The sequence below is a fragment of the Artibeus jamaicensis genome, unplaced genomic scaffold (genome assembly GCF_021234435.1).
Source record: "Artibeus jamaicensis isolate MK-2021 breed Jamaican fruit bat unplaced genomic scaffold, CSHL_Jam_final scaffold_1019, whole genome shotgun sequence".
In the NCBI taxonomy this organism is placed as follows: Eukaryota; Metazoa; Chordata; class Mammalia; order Chiroptera; family Phyllostomidae; genus Artibeus; species Artibeus jamaicensis.
This window is the reverse complement of record NW_026522025.1, coordinates 22,164,753-22,184,863: the sequence shown is the minus strand read 5'-3', so window position 1 is coordinate 22,184,863 and position 20,111 is coordinate 22,164,753. Positions and strand designations below refer to the sequence as shown.

Below are 20,111 nucleotides of genomic sequence, written 5' to 3'. Positions count from 1 at the left end.
TTGAGGCTGTAAGAAACTAGTCTCAGCATTGGTCCTGTCAGCAGCAGTGGGTAAATGGGGGCCTTCAAACAGATCATTCAATGAGGAGTGTAGGCTGCTCAGGGTGGTGCTTGGTAATGGAGGGAGGGAAAAATAAGCTCTAATCATCAAAAAGAATTTAGAGGACTTCCACCAAGATGGAGGCGTAGGTGGAAACACCTTGCATCCTCGCACAACCAAATCTAAAAATAATAAAGTTTTAACAATAATAAACATAACCAAACCACACAGAAAATTGACAATACGGAGTCCAAAAACAACGAAATGCTCAGCTAAACCGGTAAGAGGGGTGAAGCCAGCATGGAGCAGGTTGGCCAAAAAGATCCCTGACTGGGGTGGTGCGCAGGCAGCCGAAGGCACGGATTCCAGGTGTGGGCTGGCTATGGGTGGGCACAGGGAAGAGGCATGGCTGTCTGTCTGTGGTCATTTGAGCATTTGCATGCAGATAAACCAGTGAAGAGGCAAGCATTGAGACCACAAGGCACAGGGCAGCGAGCTTGCACGTCTCTGCTCAGATAAACAGGCGGGGGCGAGAGGTGAGACGGACTGGGCCAGAGGAGAGGACTGCCATTGCTCCCTCTCTGACCCCACCCCCACATACAGTGTCACAAACCAGCAACCTGGGTGGCCCCACCCTGGTAAACAACTAAGGCTCCACTCCTCATACGTAACAGGCACAAACAGATAAAAACATGGCTCAAGAACAACTCAGAGCCCCAGAGCCAATAAATCTAAGTGAACAAGAAATTGCCAAACTTTCAGATGCACAGTTCAAAACACTGGTGATCAGGATCCTCACAGAACTGGTTGATTTTAGTCACAAATTAGAGGAACATATGAAGGCTAAACTAATTGAAATGAATGGTAATGCACAGGAAACCAGTAGTAATGGAAAGGAAACTGGGACTCAAATCAAGGGAGTAGACCAGAAGGAAGAAAAAAATGACTAAACAGAAAAGAATGAAGAAACAAGAATTCAAAAAAAATGAGGAGAGGCTTAGGAACCTCCAGGACATCTTTAAACATTCCAACATTAGAATTATAGAAGTACCAGAAGGGGAAGAGGAACAGCCACGAGTGGAAACCTTATTTGAACAAATAATAAAAGAAAACTTCCCCATTCTGGCAAAGGAAATAGACTTCCAGGAAATCCAGGAAGCTCAGAGAGTCCCAAAGAAGTTGGACCCAAGAAGAAACACACCAAGGCACATCATAATTACATTAGCCAAGATTAAAATGAAGGAGACAATCCTAGAAGCAGCAAGCGATAAGAGGACTGTCACCTACAAAGGAGTTCCCATCAGACTGTCAGTGGATTTCTCAAAAGAGACCTTACAGGCAAGAAGAAGCTGGAAAGAGGTATTCCAGGTCATGAAATCCAAAGACCTACAACCAAGATCGCTCTATCCAGCAAAGTGTTAATTTAGAATGGAAGGACAGATAAAGTGCTTCTCAGATAAGGTCAAGTTCAAGGAGTTCATCATCACCAAGCCCTTATTATATGAAATGTTAAAGGGACTTACCTAAGAAAAAGAAGATAAAAATGATAAACAGTGGAAGGACAGCAAACTCACAGTTATCAACAACCACACCTAAAACAAAAGCAAACTAAGAGGACAGCTAGATCAGGAATGGAACCATAGAAATGAAGATCACATGGTTAGCAACAGGGGAGTGGGAGGAGGAGAAGGGGGGAGAAGGTACAGAAAATAAGTAGCATAGACAGTAGATAGAAAATAGATGGGGGGGCAAGAATAGTAGGGGAAATACAGAATCTAAAGAACTTGAGACACGTGTTCATGAACTAAAGGGGGGAATGGTGGGGGAGGGGTGTGCAGGATGGAGGGGAACGAAGGGAATAGAGCAAATGTAATGGCATAATCAATAAAAAAAGAATTTAACTTGTATTTTTGTTACATTCTGGAATTTGGCACTAAATTAAACTTACATGAATATATTTGAAAAAATAAAACTATTGTATCAACCTAATACCTGTTATTCTACAGATTCCAGTGAAATATGATCATCTCTGGAAGTTTGGGGGATGATGGCCTTGACACTGACAACTTGCCTTTTGATACCCAACCATAAATCATTTCATGCACACCAGCTGCATGTGCCACTTTGTACTGAAATTGCTAGAATAGGCTGCTAGGTCCTTTCTCTGTACTTTAAGGCTTGAATTATATTTATAGTGATTTTTTTCATTTGAATTAATGTTTTGCTTGGCTGATCTACTAACTTGCATTCACATCATTCAAATTTTGTTGGTAAACTTTCTCTTTAGAAAACGATTTGATTATATACAAGAAAGCAAGAGAAAAGAAAGCATCATAATTTTCTGTTTTCTCACTAGTATTTTGTTTTCCCTCATCCCAAGAAAAAAGAAGCCTGCTTAGGTTTTGACAGTGCTGTTTATCTGTCAGATGGTGCAGGCAGGGCCAGCTGTTTCTCATAAAGATATCTTGGGAAACAGCACTATTGCTGTCTATGATGGCAGATGCTATCTGATACCATTTCTAGGGGGTAGTTCCTGTTGAAATGTTGTACAAGGTTTTTTCTAAAGAACAGGCCAAAATGTCAAGAGCAGTTAACACTGATACATGCCAAAGTCAATGCAAAATAAGTAGAGAGTAATATAAAATTCTCTTTGAAGGAGGAGAAAACAGTTCAGGAGATGGTTAAAAGCAAGCAATGTTGAGAGGGGGATTGGTGAAACTGTCTGGTAATGGGACAGAAAGTTGAAAGCTGTGGCCACAGTCACTGGTACCCAGATCTTGGTAGATGTTTTTATAGCAGAGCTTATGGACCCAAGCTTGACAATTGAGGGAAGAGAAAGCAAAGGTCAGAAGTCCTCACATGCTCAGAATAAGGTCATTTTACTATTGAGGACCATTAAGAATTCTTCTTGCAGTCACCAAAGAGAACAGAACTTCCACAGTTGGAGTGATAGACACAGGCTTGGGCTTCAGATGGATGAGAAGCAAGACCAAGGGCAGCAGTGATGGAGGAGGGAGCCCAGGGGCAAGGGTACTGTGAAGCCATGGTCTACAGAAATAAGCATGGCTAGAAGGAGTTCCAGAGAGACAGAACAAGCTTTTGTCAAATGTTCCAAGAACAGTTTTATAGAAAGTTTTGATCTGTGAGTTCTTGAAGGTTAGGTTAGAATACATAGGAAGAAGTCAGAGTATATAATTCATCACATAACAAAACCAGTGTGTTAGATAAACAGAATGTGTGAGTACAGACAAATAAAAGTAGATTTTGATCACACACCGTCTCTTAAAATTTGGTCTTTGAGAGTAGTAGTCTTTCCCTACCCTGAATGAAAATTTGGAGAAGCCCATGACTTATCTGTTTCCTTTTATGTAAAAGAGAGTTCTGCAGCCACTTAAAGTCAAAAACACAGCCTTAAATCTCACCAGGGATGTGTAAGGGTTGTGGCCCTTCTCAGTTCCACTGCCTCTTGCTGCTTCTCTTCCTCCAGCTCCATCGCTGCCATGTCTCACCCTTCCAGGAGAAACGAAGGAATGGAGGAGGGATCAGGGGGCAGCAAAGGCTGTACTGGGATGATCTGTGGCAATGGACTTACGCCCCCATTCCCTCCATCGAGTTCAAATGCAGTTTAGTCTGATGGTTGCTTCTGTCACCTCTGCCCCTATACATCTTCCTTTAGTTTCTCTTCTGCTGAGGTTTTAGCTCCCTTTGAGTGGCCACTAAAGAAGATCTTTTTTAAAAAAACCCAACACAATTTACTTTTACATACAAACACTCTGAAAGTGCAGGTCCTTCCCAATGTAGCATTTCTCCTCTGCTTCACTGGCAAAGCAGCTGGCCACGCCTTTCTCACTTCATCCTCCCCCGGTTCCCTGTGACTGCCAATTATGGGATGCAGGTGTCCAGCTCTCCAAGTGAACCCACTGAATTTGCTCTCCCTTGAAGTGAGATAATGGTAGGGAAAGGACTTTCTAAACTTTTCTACACAAGATCATTTCCAATTCCTATCAATTTGGCCTTTTTATACCCAAAATGCTTTAGATAAGCTATAGCAGTCTGTCTCACATTTTTTTTTTAATTTGGCATTTATTGTGAACAGAACTGAAGTAAGAAGAGTTTCATGTCAACACCTTACTATCCTAGGGAGGACTTCTTTAGACAGATAGTACACTCCTGATCATGGTGAGCTGGTGGCTGGGGGCAGGTGTCAGTTTCCAAACGTTGACCTTGTTTTGCAATTTTATAACAGTGCCTTGGAGGCTGTTGGTGGATACAGGAGGATGTCTCAGGTGGTACTCTGGCTCTTCCATCTCACATCAACCAGAGCTGTATAAGATTTCTTTGAAATAGGATCATGCTGTCAAATAAAAGCTGCTTACCCAGTGACAACATCTCACCTGAAGCCCATTACCCCATCTGCTTACTCGAAGTGAGATACCAGTCTTGGCAGGCTCAGCCCGATCCTTACGTATTCAGAACGACTATCACAACTAATTGGTAGTTTCCAACTCCAATTACAGTAAAAAATAGCTCTTTTTAGGTCAGCCTTTTCTCACTGAGGGAACTTGGGTAAGTTAATAAAATTCTGTGTATTTTAATTTTCTCATCTGGTAAATACCCATCTTGTGGTAGGGATTTGAATCCTGTATGTTGAGTGTCTACCCTGATGTTGTAGTCATTGTCGGTACTCAGAGGGTCACAGCTATCTGGCCTTTCAAAGCTGCCTCGTTCCCAGGAACCATGTCTACTATGCTATCAGTTTGAAGGACTTTGCTCTGATGATACCTGTGCCAAGGAAACGCTGTGGGGGGAAATATTTTTCTCCTACTCCTTATGTGAACAAGTTAAACCTCTCAGAGAGTTTCTTTAAGGTTGTTTATCATTAATATAGGCACGAAGAGCCCCTCTGGGCAGACACCTGAGCAAACCGTGTTACTGGAGAGCCTAGAAATGTCTTCCCCAGCTTGAATGCAGACCAGCCTCAAGGCATTGGGGGGATGCTTTATTAAGATAAAAGAAGTAACAACTGCAATAGCTTCTGCTTGGAAATTTCAGTTTCCTCAGTCTACTAACTTTTAAGTTCTCTTAGTACCTCCAAGGAGCAATTCTTAATACTGTGTAATTTCCAGGTGAAGGATGGATCCTGTGAATTCTGTGTGCCAACTTGACTAGGCTATGGTGCCCACTTATTTGGTTTTGATCTTGCTGCCTCATCCAATCATTTGAAGGCCTGAAGAGCAAAAGCTGAGAAGATAGAATTTGGCCTCACAACTGTAACATAGAAACCCTGCCTGTTTTTTGCCTACTTGACCTGGCTTGCAGACTTCAGACTCAAGACTGGAACATCAACTCTTCCTTGAATTTCCAGGCTGCCGGCCTCTCCTACAGATTTCAGTCTTGAAGCCCCATAGTAGGTTGCGTGTGCCAATCTCTTAAAGTTCTCTCTCTGTCCAAATCTATCCTGTTGGTCATTTCTCTGGAGACCCCTAACTGATAAAGATTCCATCTTGGCCCTACTCCTGGTAACCAGCACAGTGTTGAACTGACTTTTCTTGAGTGAGGTTGGTTATTCCTTGAATGTGAACTATAGCACAAGTGGCCACAAGATTAGGCCCTATCTAGAAAAGCAATGTCGTGGGCTTGACTCTGCCCCGCAACTTTCTACCTGTCCCAGGCTCATCTGCTGTGCTTAGCCCAGCAGGCTTCATGGCAAGTCAGCCACAAAAAGTCCAGGTCTTTCCCTGTGATCCCACCAGTGGTCTCTCCTCTCAATGAGCCCTTTGTAGCAGAAGTCACAGTGACTTCAGCACCTAAGACCAACGGACAGGATCCAGGAGGCTCTGCTCTCCCAAAATATTTGCTGATAGGGGACAGGTGACGTAAGCTGAAAGTGCAGGAAAATTAACACCATGTGGGACAGCCAACAAAAAGAAGGACGGGAGATAGGAAGAAGCTTGCAGAGCAACTGTGTGCCCCTCTCCCTGAGACGGTTTGTTCTCAGACTCAGCATTGCATGTGGATGTCCAGACTCTCCAGAGAATGCCATGCAACCAAGCACACAGCTGCAGAGAGAAGCTCTCAGTACAGCACCACTTGGAATCTGCTTTCCTTCCTTCCTTGCCTCACTTCTCCTTTTCCTTCATTTATAACTCCCTGGAACTGCACACACACAAAGATCCCAATAAATTATTGGTATGTGAGTTTTGTCCAAGTGTTGTTTTGTAAAGACGTGAGCTAAGACATTTACTGTATGCCTTTGGTAAATCACTTGGCTAATCAAACTCCAGTTTTCTTCATAGGGATGTTTCAAGGCTTGGACGAGATACCGCACAGGTCTTGAGGACACTTGGTGAATGACAACTCTAGGTGTTCGTGCCCCCATAGAGTAAGTGTGCAGGAGCAACATTGCATTGGGGAGGGATTAAACCTTTCCATTGTTGCCTGTGACTGAGGGCTCAATTTGTCTCATTCTGGGGCCCATTAGTAGGAGGCTTACACACATGAGCCAAGTTCTGTAATATCAGAGATGCCTGTTCCCTAAGGGCAAATGGCTCTCAGCTGAAAGTGGAGTAAGGAGCTAACCATTGCCAGCACTCCTCGTGACCTAACACACCTACTCTCTCTATGAATGTAGGGAAGAGTAAATGGTGGGGCGATCAGCCAGAGTGTTTAAAGAAAGTTCCTTCTCCCAAAACCCAGGAGTGGCGAAGACATATTCCATTTGCTACCACAGTAGCACCTTATCATGTCCTACCTTGAATGAGGAGTTGTTAGGGAAGAGTTGAGGGGATTTCTTTTGAGGAAATGTCATTTACCCTGAAACAGGAAATAGGATGGATTTTGAGGCTGAGATTTCAGGGCTAGAGAGCACAGCTAGGGGAGGGGGCTGGTCCTAGGCTACAGGCCCTTGCAGAAGTGTCTTGGGGAAAATGGCTACGGGGTATATGTGTGGGCATGTGTACAAAATAGAGAAATTGTAGATCAAACATGCCTGTAAATGACTGTGAACTTGAGTTTATGGAGGCAGGGAGATTCTATAGGTGAGCACACACAGAGGGGGATCAAAAGAGAGGCACTCTGTTCTCCTCTACACCTGGAGAACTCCCAACAGTCCCAGGACAGGAACAGGGGGCTGATATCACTGCCCTTCTTAAAGGGGCAGGGATTGTATCAGGCTCCAGGACTGCCAGGCTGCTGGGTGGAGTTCATGACCAAGTCTTTAGCCTGCCAATGTTTCACTGAAACCACATGGCACAGCAGCCAAAAGAATGGTAATCTTCAACAGACAACCAGTGTCCTCTCTTCGGGGCCATATGAATAAAGAACTTCCTGGAGTAAGGAAATGTAATTGAGATTCCAGTAGCCAGCATGATAGGAAGCAAGAAGGACAGACTTGTGCTTAGGATAAGGTCTCAGAGTTATTTCAGGAATATATAAAATAATCAGGTCCTTTTTAATTACCCGAGTTGGTAATGTGAAATGATATCTTGTTTACACCTTCTATTTTATTGGAGACAGAATAGCATAACAATTAAGAATATACAGGGGTAGCCTTGGCTGGTGTGACTCAGTTGGTTGGAGCATTGTCCCATGGACTGAAAGTTCACAGGTTCAATTCCCCATCAGGGCACACACCCAGCTTGCAGGTTTGATCCCTGGTTGGGATGCATACAAGAAGGCAACCGAGTCATTGTTTCTCTTACATATCAGTGTCTCTCTCCTTCCTCTCTCTCTAAACGCAACAAAAAATGTTTTCAGGTGAGGATAAAAAAGAGAAAAATATAGAGAGGTTGGAAAAAGTAGGCTTACAGTTGTGCGTATAAAACAATTTTATTCTGGTAATATTTATTTATTTATTAATTACTGTACAATATTATTTATTTATATTATTTTTCTTCTTGTTATTATTATTTCACATCCTTGCTTAGGGCTTATCTTTTAGGTAATGATGGCTGGTCATTTAACCTGCTTTTGCCCACCTCTGTGTATTCTGGAGCTAAACCGTGTGGACTAAAATCCTGGCTCCACCCCTTCCAAGCTTTGTGACCTACTCTTGTGTCCCTCAAATGTGAAACAGGAATGGTAATAACTATTCCTGGGATCTAAGGAGGATTAAAGAAAGTTAGCACATGTAAGTACTCAGCACAGTGCCGGATACTATTGGCACATAGTAATTGTTCACTAAATGTCAGGTAGTGCGGTTGCCTCGTTTTCCTTTTTTCCCCCAAGAGAAGAAGGCTGAGCATGCTCACAATGAAGTCTTAGTGCTGGAGCTCTTTCACAAAAGGAAAAGACTGAGCTCTAAAGAAACAGAATGCCAGAATTCAGAGGTTGAGGTTTCCAGCTGTGAGTTATTTTAAGGTACGAGCAGGTAGTGTCATGAAGACTTGAAGCAGCTTGGTGATGCCACAGAGGAGCTGCTGGCAAGCAAATCATTTGGCAGAGCCCAGGGTGTTCTTCGGAGATTCAGGCCAGGCGCCCCAACTGGATTCTTTTTGTTTTCATTTCTAAGGAGACGCTAGAAGAGAGGGAAACTTGGATTCAGAGATTAAAATGAGGGTATTGGATGAGATGATCTCTAAGGACTGTTCCAGCATTCTGCAAGGCGCTCAGTCTGTGAGCATGACTAAAAGAAGAGAGATTTTAAATATTTAAGGCAGGAAAATTCAAGCAGATGCTCAGGAAAATATGTCCCAACCAAATTCCTGCTGAGCCTCAAAATACCCTGGAAAGGGAAATGATGTGTTTCATACCCAGAGTTATGGAAAATAAGATGAAGCACATGAGGTTGGGGGGAAATCTTACACTGGCAGAGAGATAAGCTTCTCTATCCAGCCAGTCTCTCCTCATTTCACCATGGCTAGAAGTTATGTTTTGTCAGAGGAAGCTTTAAAAGGATTTGGATGAACAAGCTCAACGGTGGCTACGATCAAATTATCCCTATTCTCTTTTGAAATCTCCTGTTTGATCAATGGTTATTAGGCCCAGACTTACAAGGTTAAAATAATTTATGAATTATATTCGTGTGACTGTCTGGAAATCTCAGGGCTAATGTAATGGCCTCATATGTCTCTATGAAGCAGCTCAGATAGTTGCAATATGTAGAATGAGTGTGCTCTAAGGCCATAAAATTAGACTGTAAAACTCTCTTTGATGGATAAGGATATTAAAGTGGAATTAAAGTATTGTTACAAGAGAGGAATTCTTGTGCTTCGAGAGATGAAAGATGGGGGAAGCTTTGAAAAGTCCAAGGATGAGACAAGCAGCTGCTATATAAATCTCTGCTATTATTCTACCAAAGCATCCCTGAAGTTTCTAGTCCAGGATCTTTTGTCCTACACAAACACCAATCATTCTGCCAAGATGTTGGCTCAATAGTCAATGTAAGGGCTGAAGCTACTCTATTAGTCCATCAGTAAAGCCTCAGACTTGCCACGCTACTTCCCTCTCGGCCATTCAGTCTCTAAGATGGCTTTTGTCACCCTGCTCATCATTCTTCAGAGGAAAGAAGAAGGGAAGGGGAGAGAAATTATGTAAGATACCAACAGAAATCTGAGATGGGACAGCAGTCTTCTCCTAGAGCTGTCTTCCTGCTTACCCCCAGCTTCACCATCTTAAAAGCACAGCAAAGTTTTAAAAAGAAAATCAAAGCATTAATGTTATGGCTCCAGCTTGGCACTTTTTTTTTTTTTTGAGGCACAGAGGACTTGTCTGTTAACACTGATTCCCTGTATTTCCCGCTGCCAGCTGCTTTGGGAAAGAGATTCTCACATGGTAATGACCTTAGACAACACCAAGTATGTTGGGTCCTTATCATTTTTGGAAAAAGCGGTTCCATTCAGGCAGGTTACAATACCAGGTGGGGAAAATATATTCCCTCATCCAAAAAATAAAATTGGCCCTGTCTCTTGGTGACTCAGATTTTCTACCTAAAAATTAGAAAACTAGGCTCAAGCCGGTGTCTCCGTGACTAGCCAAACTGTCTGAATATGTGAGAAGTGGGTGCGGGGCACCAAGTACATGCACCCGGGGGACTGACTCACGCTTTGGCAACCGTGTAGTGCCAAATAGCAGCTCAGTGAAAGGTTTTCACGGAATTCAAAAAAATCAGCAAAAAAGAATTTTTGGTATAAACAAAATAGACCCAAATGTTTGTTATAATGTTTTGAACCCTCCTCAAGGCTAGTTTAGGGGGAAAAAAATCTAAACCTTCGGTTCACGTTCCAGGCTACCAGAAAACTTTTTTTGCCATCCTGAACCTCAATCATATCATCTGCAAAGTGGGAATGAGGATAACTTCCTCTGTGTCATTGTTGTGAGGAGTAAACATAATGTACTTTCAGCCCCTTGCTCACAGAAAACCCTTGATGAATGAACAGTAGCTTAATGAAGGCACACATTATGTGAATTAGCACCTGCAGAGGTGAAATCATTCATTATGAAACTGCTGTTTAATTTTCCTGCTACTGTCCCAGAGTTTTTCAAAAGTGTAATTTCTAATCATTTGCTGCAGAATCCCTCAGGGTGCTTATAAGAGACAGATTTCTAGTCCTCATCTCAGATGTGGCAAATCAGGGTCTCTGGCAAATCAGGGTCTCTGGGAATCAAACATCTCCCCAGTCTCAGGGTAACTCTTGAGTATCTTAAAATTATAGAACCACCGAATTAGACAGCTTATTAAAACATTATGTTTTCCAGTCATTGCTTTATAAAGAAATATTTGTAGATGGGTCATGTGTTTCAATTAGTTTAAAGCCCTCTGCAGTTCCTGACTCCTGAGGTCCACAGAGCCGCCAGGAGATTCAACAATCTGGGGGGAAATCTACAAAGCCAGTCAAGAGAGCTCACAGGGAAGCTCTCTCCATATTTTGCTCGACTTGCTGGCCAACAAATTTGGTGCTGTTATTTAGGCCCAATGGATAGCACTTACCCAATTCCCTGAGCTATGAAACACTATTTTACATTATTTGCTCATTTAACTTAATAAAATTCCAACTACTCTAGAAGATTCTGGTCCAACATCTACTTATTCTGAGACTCCATAGCCCAAAAGAAATTCTTGACCCAGGAACACTGAAGTCTTGAACCTACCACTGAACAAAGAAAAATATTTAGCAGACATCAGACCTGGGCTAGTATGGATTTGTGTAAGAAGAAAGGTGAGAGTCTGAACAGTAAACACTGGCCGCTTCCTTGGCAATGGAAAAGTGTGGGTATCTGCTCAAAGAGCAAAAAATGGACTTGGCAGAGTCGTCGGTCTACCAGTGTTCATTCAACAGTGAAACCAGGCAAATACCATGAAGCCTGAAAAATAAGTGAGCCAATTTTGCAGGCAAAGACTGACAGCTCCCCCTCAGTATGAGTGGAGCCTTTATTAAATGGAACCCATGGCTGAGTAGTGATAGGAGAACTTGGAGTCAGGGCATGAGAGGCAGTCAGGAGGAACTGGGCTTCAGAGGAATAAGTTCTTCCAGGCACTGGCCTCCGTTAGGCCAGAACAATAGAGCTGTGGGCTGTGCAGGCGAGATTAACAGGGCATTTAGATGGCTAAGTGATAGAAAGGAGTATAAGTATGTCTGCTAAGAACATCAAAAGAAAGGACTTGGGCTGAACTTCAGCAGAAATTGGCTTGAAACTGAAGACCTGGTTGTGAGGAAGGGTGTTACCCTGTGTCAGTGTTTCAGGGAACACTCCCACACTGCCTTCCCGCTTCAGACCACCTGTTCCCTTCCAGCAAGTTGCCTCACCCCTCACTCCAGTAGCCACCACTTCTTGATTTAGGGCCAATTGTATTCCAGTTCCTGGGCTATCTGCTTTATATTTTCTATATCACTTAACCCTCACGGTAACACTGCCACATAGGTAGGTAGTGGTGTGTTCACTTTAGAAGACAAAACTGGCTCCATGAGATCAAGCGGCTTTCCCAGTGTTACACAGAAGTGGCAGAGTAGATGTGTCCTGTCCTGAATCCCTAAGCATTGTTTTACCTCACCCACTTTCCCATAGACCAGGAGGCCAGTATGGTTGGAAGTGAGCAAGCGAGTGAGTGGGGGCAAGTGCAGAAGATGAGGTCAAAAATTAATGAGGTGGGGGCTGGGGGTGGCCACCTGATGACAAAGTGCCCTTCAAGGCCATCCAGGATGTTGAATTTTCTTCTGAATGTGAGGGGAAGCCACTGAGGAATTTTAAGCAGAGAAGTGCTATCCTGGGTTTTAAATAGAGCTCTGTGAATACATTTTGGGGGAGAGAAGGGATGGAAGCCAGGATGACAATTGCGGAGCTATTGTAACAGTCCAGATGAGAGGTGGTGGCTTCAGTAGGTGTTAGTGGAAAAGATGTGGGGAAGTAGGTGGATTCTAGAGACCTTTCAAAGGTAAAACAAATGGCATGTGATGAATTGTAAGTAACACGCCCAAGGTCACATAGGTAATAAGGTTGGACTAGGATGGGTTTGGAACGAGGCTCTTACTATCTGAGACCAAGCTCTCTGATCACTCCCTAACTACAATGAGCCGTGGTGAAGAGTTACTGAGAAAGGAATTTCCTGAACCTGAGGCCAAAGTATGGAAAGTCTGCAGCATGTGAACTTAACAACTGAGTAGTTTGTGTGTGCATGCGTGTGTGTGCATGCGTGTGTCTGTGGCTTCTTCTCCTCTCAAACCAAAAAAAGAGTTGACAGCAGATTAATCAGAATACAGGTCTTAAAGACAATTTAAAATGACCCCCCATCGAAATATTTCAGCCCATGTGGAATACCAATGGAGCGAGGTCCACTGACAGCCCAGAAGCACTACTGTGGACATGGCAAGAGGTAAATGTTATGTTTTAAGCTGTATTAGGTAGATGATGGGAGGAGCCGCTCAACAGAAATGAAGGACTGCAACCACATTTACACACGCGAAAACCAAGTGGAAGATTGAGCAGTTACCCAGTAACTGCAGGCCAGGGAGTCAGCCAATTTGGGTAACTAAGATACAAACATGTGCCTTGGCTGCTTCTCTTGCCTGTATGACTGGATAATAGCCTAACCGTCTGTTTTGCTTAGTTGAAGAGAACTAGAAGCAGGTCTCTCCAAGTCGGAGACCCTCCATGGGCCACGGCAGAGCCCAGGCTGAGGAGCCAGCAGGGACAAGGGTGCCCCCAGGGGTCTGCCCCTTCGAGCAGGCTGGATGTCGTTACCCTCAGTAAGAGCCTGCTCTGTCAATGACCCTCAGATGAATAGTCCTTATTCTGGTCTTTCTCAAAGACTAACCTTGGGACAAACTTGAGAAAGAATAAATTATAATAAAATGTGTGAAGTAGAGATATCCTTTGAGGAAATGATGGGACACAAAGGCGGCACCTGAGCCACACTGGGCTGGGGTGTGAAGTGGGAACAGACAGGGAAGATGTCCTGGGGAAAGATAATGCCCGAGCTGGGTCCTAGAAGATGAGTACTCACTCACCAGGAAGAGAGAGATGAGGAAGGGAGAAGAAAGGCTATGTGAAAGCTAGTGGCATTTTCCCCTCTGATGGGAAGAGTAAGTTTACCAAAGAATAATAATTAATAGATTAATATTCAGGCTTTACTATGCACCAGGCACCTTCCTAAGCACTTTCTAGACATTATCTCATTGTGTTGTCACAGTAACTGTTTGGGAATGGTGCTAGTATTATTCTGTTGTGTGGATGAGAAAACTGAGGCACAAGAACAGTTCAATAGTTTACCCGCAGTCACTCAAGGGGGTGTGGCAAAACCAGGACTTCAAACTGCATGATTTCAAAGTCTTTGCAGTGCTTCTCCTCGTCTCTGCTTTGTCTGGAATACAGCTTCAGCAGCCCTGGGACCACCACAGCTTCCACATGTGCCCATGACAGATCAGAATGAAGTCATGCTTCTCAGAGGCTGGAAGCCTGCTCTCAGAGTAGTGCTCTGGCAGGTGAATCGCGCATGGAGGTGGCAATTCCACTTCTGACCTGCTTGCTCCTAGGCCAGCTCGGAATCACCGCAACTCTGCCCTCTTTGGTGCTTGGCACCCTGCCCCTGGACCTGTGTGAGCTCAGAGCACTCCTCAGAACCCAGGAATTCCCTGCAGACTCTGGCTGCATCCACTTCACGCTGGTCTGTCTCTCTTCTTCTACCCTAACATTAGCACAAGCCTGTCAGAGGGTGGGATCCATGTCTTTGTTAGAATTTTCCTTACCCTTCTTCCATCTTCCTTCTATTACTGATCTTCTGCAAGTTGCAAGCCATGATGAGGAGCTAGCTTTATGTACCAAAATTCCCAAGACGTGTTTAATCATTGTCATGACTTGTACCAGGCCATGTTCTAAAGGATGAACAATAACTAGGAGAATTGCACATGGCCTTACGTGGAGGAGTTTCAACCAAAGATGAAGTTTTATGGTTCAGAACCATGCTGGCAAAGCAGCAGACTCATCCTAGCGCATTTGAAAGAAATGAGCTAATAACTAGCATTGGTTCTCCAGGGACTTCACCTTGTTTCCAGGAAGTAAATATTTTTAAATTAAATTTATAACAAGCATTTCCCTCTCAAATCTTCTGGATTACAAAAAAACTTATTTTTGCAAACATTCAAATCACCTCTGTAAGCTAAATTATATAGAGATTGTTCTATATCCAAATTACAGACGATGACACCACCGCTTGCCTGAAAAACTCTTTAAGATCAAATGGGAGTTTGTAGATAGCAAATATATGTTTTCCATTTGTTTTGACATTGGGATAAGAAAAGAACTTCATTTGAGAACATGGAACGCATTACCAGCATAGATGCTCGAACCTCTGACTTATTTAAAGAGTGGACAAAGCACTGTCCTCTTGGGTTGCCTAGGGTAGGACCGGGCTTGCCAGACTCCTGGTGCTCCAATAGCCCCGCCTCAACTTGTCTCCTGCTACTATCCTCCTTTATTAATAGGGTATGTTTTCATCATGTCTCTTACTTACATCATCTCACTTTAGCTTCATAACAAAGTCTTCCTTTTAATGTTAAGAAAGCTGGCATTCAGGGAGGCCTAGAGTCCTTGTTGCATAGTTCAGTGGTGTCAGAGAATGTGCTAAAAATCCAGGTGTCCTGAATCTCGTGCTAAACAAAATGCCACAGGCATATTGAAGATATTTGCTGTACTTCTGGCCAAGAAGGAGGCGTAGGTGGAAACACTGTGCCTCCTCACACAACCAGAATTAAGGACAACAAAGATTTAGAAACAAAAACATAACCAGAACAGACAGAAAATTGAACTGTACGGAAGTCCGACAACCATTCATCCAGACCGATGGACCTGTGGCAGCCCAGCAGTATCTCCTATATCTCAGAGGGAACAGTTACTGATGTCTGTATTCCCCAAAATGGTTCCCAAGTTTCGTTAGCCTTCTTACAGGAAGCCAACATCCCATACAAGATCCTCATAGAAGATCTTCAGAAAGCACTAGAACAGGAAAGCAGTTTGCAAGCCCAGAGAAATAGAAGATCCCTCTCTGAATATAATTATGAAGTTTATAATCCCTTAGAAGAGATTCAAAATTGGATGCATCATTTGAATAATACTCATTCGGGCCTCATTCACATGTTCTCTATTGGAAAATCATATGAGGGAAGATCTCTTTTCATTTTAAAGCTGGGCAGGAGATTACGAGCTTACAAAAAGCTGTCTGGATGGACTGTGGTATTCATGCAAGAGAATGGATTGGTCCAGACTTTTGTCAGTGGTTTGTAAAAGAAGCTCTTCTAACCTATAGGAGTGATCCAATCATGAGAAAAATGATGTATTTCTATATCATGCCTGTGTGTAACATTGATGGATACTATTTCAGCTGGACCAATGATTGATTTTGAAGAAAAACAAGATCAAGGAACTCAAGGTTTCAGTGCCATGGAGATGATGCCACTCAGAACTGGAGAGTGAAATGGTGCACTGAGGGAGCTTCTATGCACCCATGTGATAATAAGTACTGTGGACCTTTCCCAGAATCTGAGCTGGAAGTGATGGCTGTAGCTAACTTCCTTCAAAAACACAAGAAGCACATTAGAGCTTACCTCTCGTTTCATGCATATGCTCAGATGTTGCTGTATCCCTATTCTTACAAATATGCAACAATCCCCAATCTTAGCTGTGTGGAATCTGCAGCTTACAAATCTGTGAATGCACTTCGATTGGTATAGATATGGACCTGCCTCCAAAACATTGTATGTGAGTTCTGGTAGCTCAATGGATTGGGCCTATAAAAATGGAGTACACTACACATTTTCTTTTGAACTACATGACACTGGGCATTCTGGGTTTTTACTCCCAGAGGTACTCATCAAACCCCCCTGTATGGAGACCATGCTCACTGTGAAGGATGTCACAGTGCACCTACTCAAGAAGTACCCCTACTCAAGAAGTACCCCTGACAGGACCTGAGGGTCAGGTCAACCGCCAGAGAAAAAGCTGATTTTGCACAAGAGCTACTTGACAATGGATGAAAATTGTTTTTAAAGAGAAGGACAACTGCCTGGAGTGAACCTATCTCTAGACTTTTAAAGGAATTTCTCATGCAATTCAAGTCTCTGTAGCAATTTTTAAAATGGTAAAAAAAATAACTAAGAGCATAGCCTAGTTATTTGTAAGCAAAAGCTTTTATTTTATATCCCATTAGAATCTCATTGGATTAAGGTGGGGAATATTTTCCAATTATTCTTTTCTCATGAAATGTACAAATTGAGAATGTCACTTTAATAAATCACCTATTCTTGATTCAGATCTACCAATGATGTTCAATCACTTGGTTCTTTTCAAATGGCAAGAACCATATTCCTTAATTTTAAAAAATTTCAAGAAAAAAAGATATTTGCTGAAGTGAGAAATAATATTTTGAGAATTTTTTTTATTTTACTTATTTATCTTTAGAGAGGAAGGAGAGAGGGAGAGAAACATCAATGTATGGTTGCCTTTCATGCATCCCCTGCTGGGAACTGACCTGCAGGGAACTGGCTTGCAACCCAGGCATGTGCCCTGACTGGGAATTGAACCGCGATCCTCTGGTTCGCAGGCCTGCGCTCAATCCACTGAGCTACACCAGCCAGGGCATATTTTGAGAATTTAAGGAGAGCTCTTTTGGAATTTGAAGTTCTCCTAGGGTGCTCAAGCATGAGCATTATTCTGATTATTTTCCTATCAACTTCATTCAATCAGCAGAGTGTTTACCACATGACACTGTGGAATGTAATGGAAAGCAAGCTCTTCCCAGGATTATTTCTCCTCTTACTTTTTAACAGCCTTCTCTCGTCCTGTGATGCCCCCATACCCACACAAATACACCATCCACACCTAAGCGCTGCTCTCAGTCCCCACCACCTGCAGGTCCTTGGTGGATTCTTGGTGAGTACTGCACGTGTTGGCACCGTGTAGAGAGGCAGGGGGGTGTTTCCTGCAAGAGTCTTCACATCCTCTGAGCACATGGAAGTCTGTCTTTTTTAGAATTGCTTATAAAACCCAAGCAATGGGGAAACACTCATGAACTTATACTCCTGAGAGCTCTACAAATTTACAAAAATAATCTGATGCTCTGGAGAATTCTTGTATATTAAAACCAAAGGCTTAATTATGTAAATCAAAGTTTGTTTTTTTTTTCATTTTAGTCCCCTCATATATTGAGTGGAGACATGATGATGGACAGAAATGCATTTGAAATGTGTGAAGGGCCATGTACATACATAAAGGTTTCAATATAATCACCAACAAAGCTAATAAAATATGATAGTATTGAGTGCCAGGTACAGAAGCAAAACATCTGATATCAAGTGAATGACACCTTAGCTGAACAAATCCTAAAAAATGTTCACTTAGCCACTTATACAGAATAACTGAAGCAAGAAAGATAGCAAAAGTGGTAGCTTGTGTTTCTATAAGCTTTTGTCAAGAAATTATTTTTCTGAAATGTAAATTAAAAATTTATATCAAGTAACAAATGAGACATAAGGCTTTAAAAGCTATCTTTTTGAGCATCAAATTGGAAAACAATTAAGATTCTATTAATTCCATTGGTAGGCACAATAGACAAATACTCTGGAAAACACCTTGGACACTGTTGGTGGAAGCACAGATCGGTACAGAATTTCTGGGGCAATTAATGAATTTCAAGAATCTTAAAACTATGCATGCAAATCAATTCCACTTCTAAGAATTTGTACATGGGAAATAGAATGTGAATAAAAAGGCAGCTGTGAAGAGGCTCACGGTGATGTTACTTGAAACAGAGAATGCTTAAAGCACACAAGGACATGGTCTCTCGGGTCATTGAGCTGCAAGGTTCAAATACGGGCTTTAGTCATCCTCACTGAAACCCTGGACATATTACTTTTTAATTTCTACATTTCTAAAATAATGGTGATCACAATAGAATCTGTTTCATAAGGTGGCTGTAAATAGCTAACAAAATACATCTAAGACTGTGCTCAGAGAGGGCACACTGAAAGTTCTCACATTGTTAGATTATTATAGTGAAAGATGAAAATAACCTACATATCTAATAAGGTTTTATCTCAGCAATGTAGTACTATCTATTAAAATGGTGTTATAGATAAATATTTCACTTGAAAAAGTGTTTATTATATTAAAGGGGGAAGCAGACTACAAAATAGTATTTACTATGTGATCAAATTCAAGCAGATGTTTCTTCGACATTATTTAGTGTACTTGAACTTGTTTTGAATTCAAACCAATTTCTCTTTTCAAAAATTTAGTTGTGCTTCAAAAGAGCAAAAATCAAATAGTGTTAATTTCGGTTCCTTTATTTACTGGGGTGGGGGTCATTGAGAAATTTTCCTGAGCTAATGTCCTTTTGGCAATTCAAATGATTCCTGTTCTGTGTATTTTATTAAATAGAAGCATTTCTTCAACTACCAGGTAAAACCCTCCATGCCATAACAAAGTCCCAAGATCCCATCTAGTCTCATAATGCTACTAGAGTAATTACATGCATAATTTACCAACTCAAGAAATACTATGGCTATCTGCTTTCAAATACTTGCAACAATATTTAAAAGCATGAACTATGATTCTAATTGTGTTTATTATGATACACTCAAAACAGATGTACTTATCATTTGAAAAAGTAATGTGACCTTGTAAGAATGACGTTTGCATAATGTGAAATTACTGCTAAATGTTCATGCTACCTACTAACAAGAATCACTTAAAGGTACTGACTTAGTGCAACTTCAGTGTCAATGTTTGAACTGGTGACTTAATTGATTTGCATAGCAAACCTGTTATTTTGCCCTCGTTCAGCTCAGGAATCTCTGAATGCCTAAGAGGTAACTACTTGTTATCCAGGGCTTTGCTAGTCCAACAAAAGTCTACCTACAATACTCATAAAAATTGCTTGATCACCGTCAATTTTAAGCAAATAAACACTGCTGCCTACATGCTTACACTGATCATTACTAACATGGAAATACTTCAATTCTTTCCTAATTTCAAGTTGTAAAATTAGGACCTCTGTGTTCCACCAATTGAAATAAAAACATAGTTATATGTTTGTATCAAATAAATTTTAGTTATTAATATTAACAATTTTCATAATTAATATTAACTATTTTAGATGCAGGATAAATAAATCTCATTTTGACAGCTCTGAACCTCTCTGTTATGGAAGATTTGCCTCAACTTTGGGCATTCATCTCTGGAACTATAAAGGGTAGTGATGTGGTTTGTAAAAACTTTCTTAACAGTCAGAGGGCGGTGAGTCCAGGAAAAAGACAAAAGAGAGAGAACGCGCCCTCACAATCAAGCACCTCCTGAGCTAAATGATGCCAATTATATCCAGCTGGGAAATGCTATCAGCCGCTAACAGTGCAGAGCTTGGCTAGACTACAAGGGCTTTCCTGGACATCTGGTAAAGGTAAAGCTGACCGCACCACTTTGTGCCTGGGACAGGTAGACTAAAACCCAAGTCATTAGCATCAATTTCACCAGATTAGATAGAGTGACTATAGTCAACAGTCACTCTTTGTTTTTGGCCAAGTGGAGTAGCAGGTTAAAACAAAACAAAACAAAACAAAACACTTTTTTCCCCTTTCTCTCTTTGTGAG

At 42.0% G+C, this 20,111-nt stretch overlaps 1 pseudogene; it reads left to right on the top strand.

Moving 5' to 3' along the window:
• Nucleotides 1-15,312: 15,312 nt before the first annotated feature.
• On the top strand, nucleotides 15,313-16,440 carry LOC119040014 (carboxypeptidase A6-like; annotated as a pseudogene).
• Nucleotides 16,441-20,111: the final 3,671 nt, after the last annotated feature.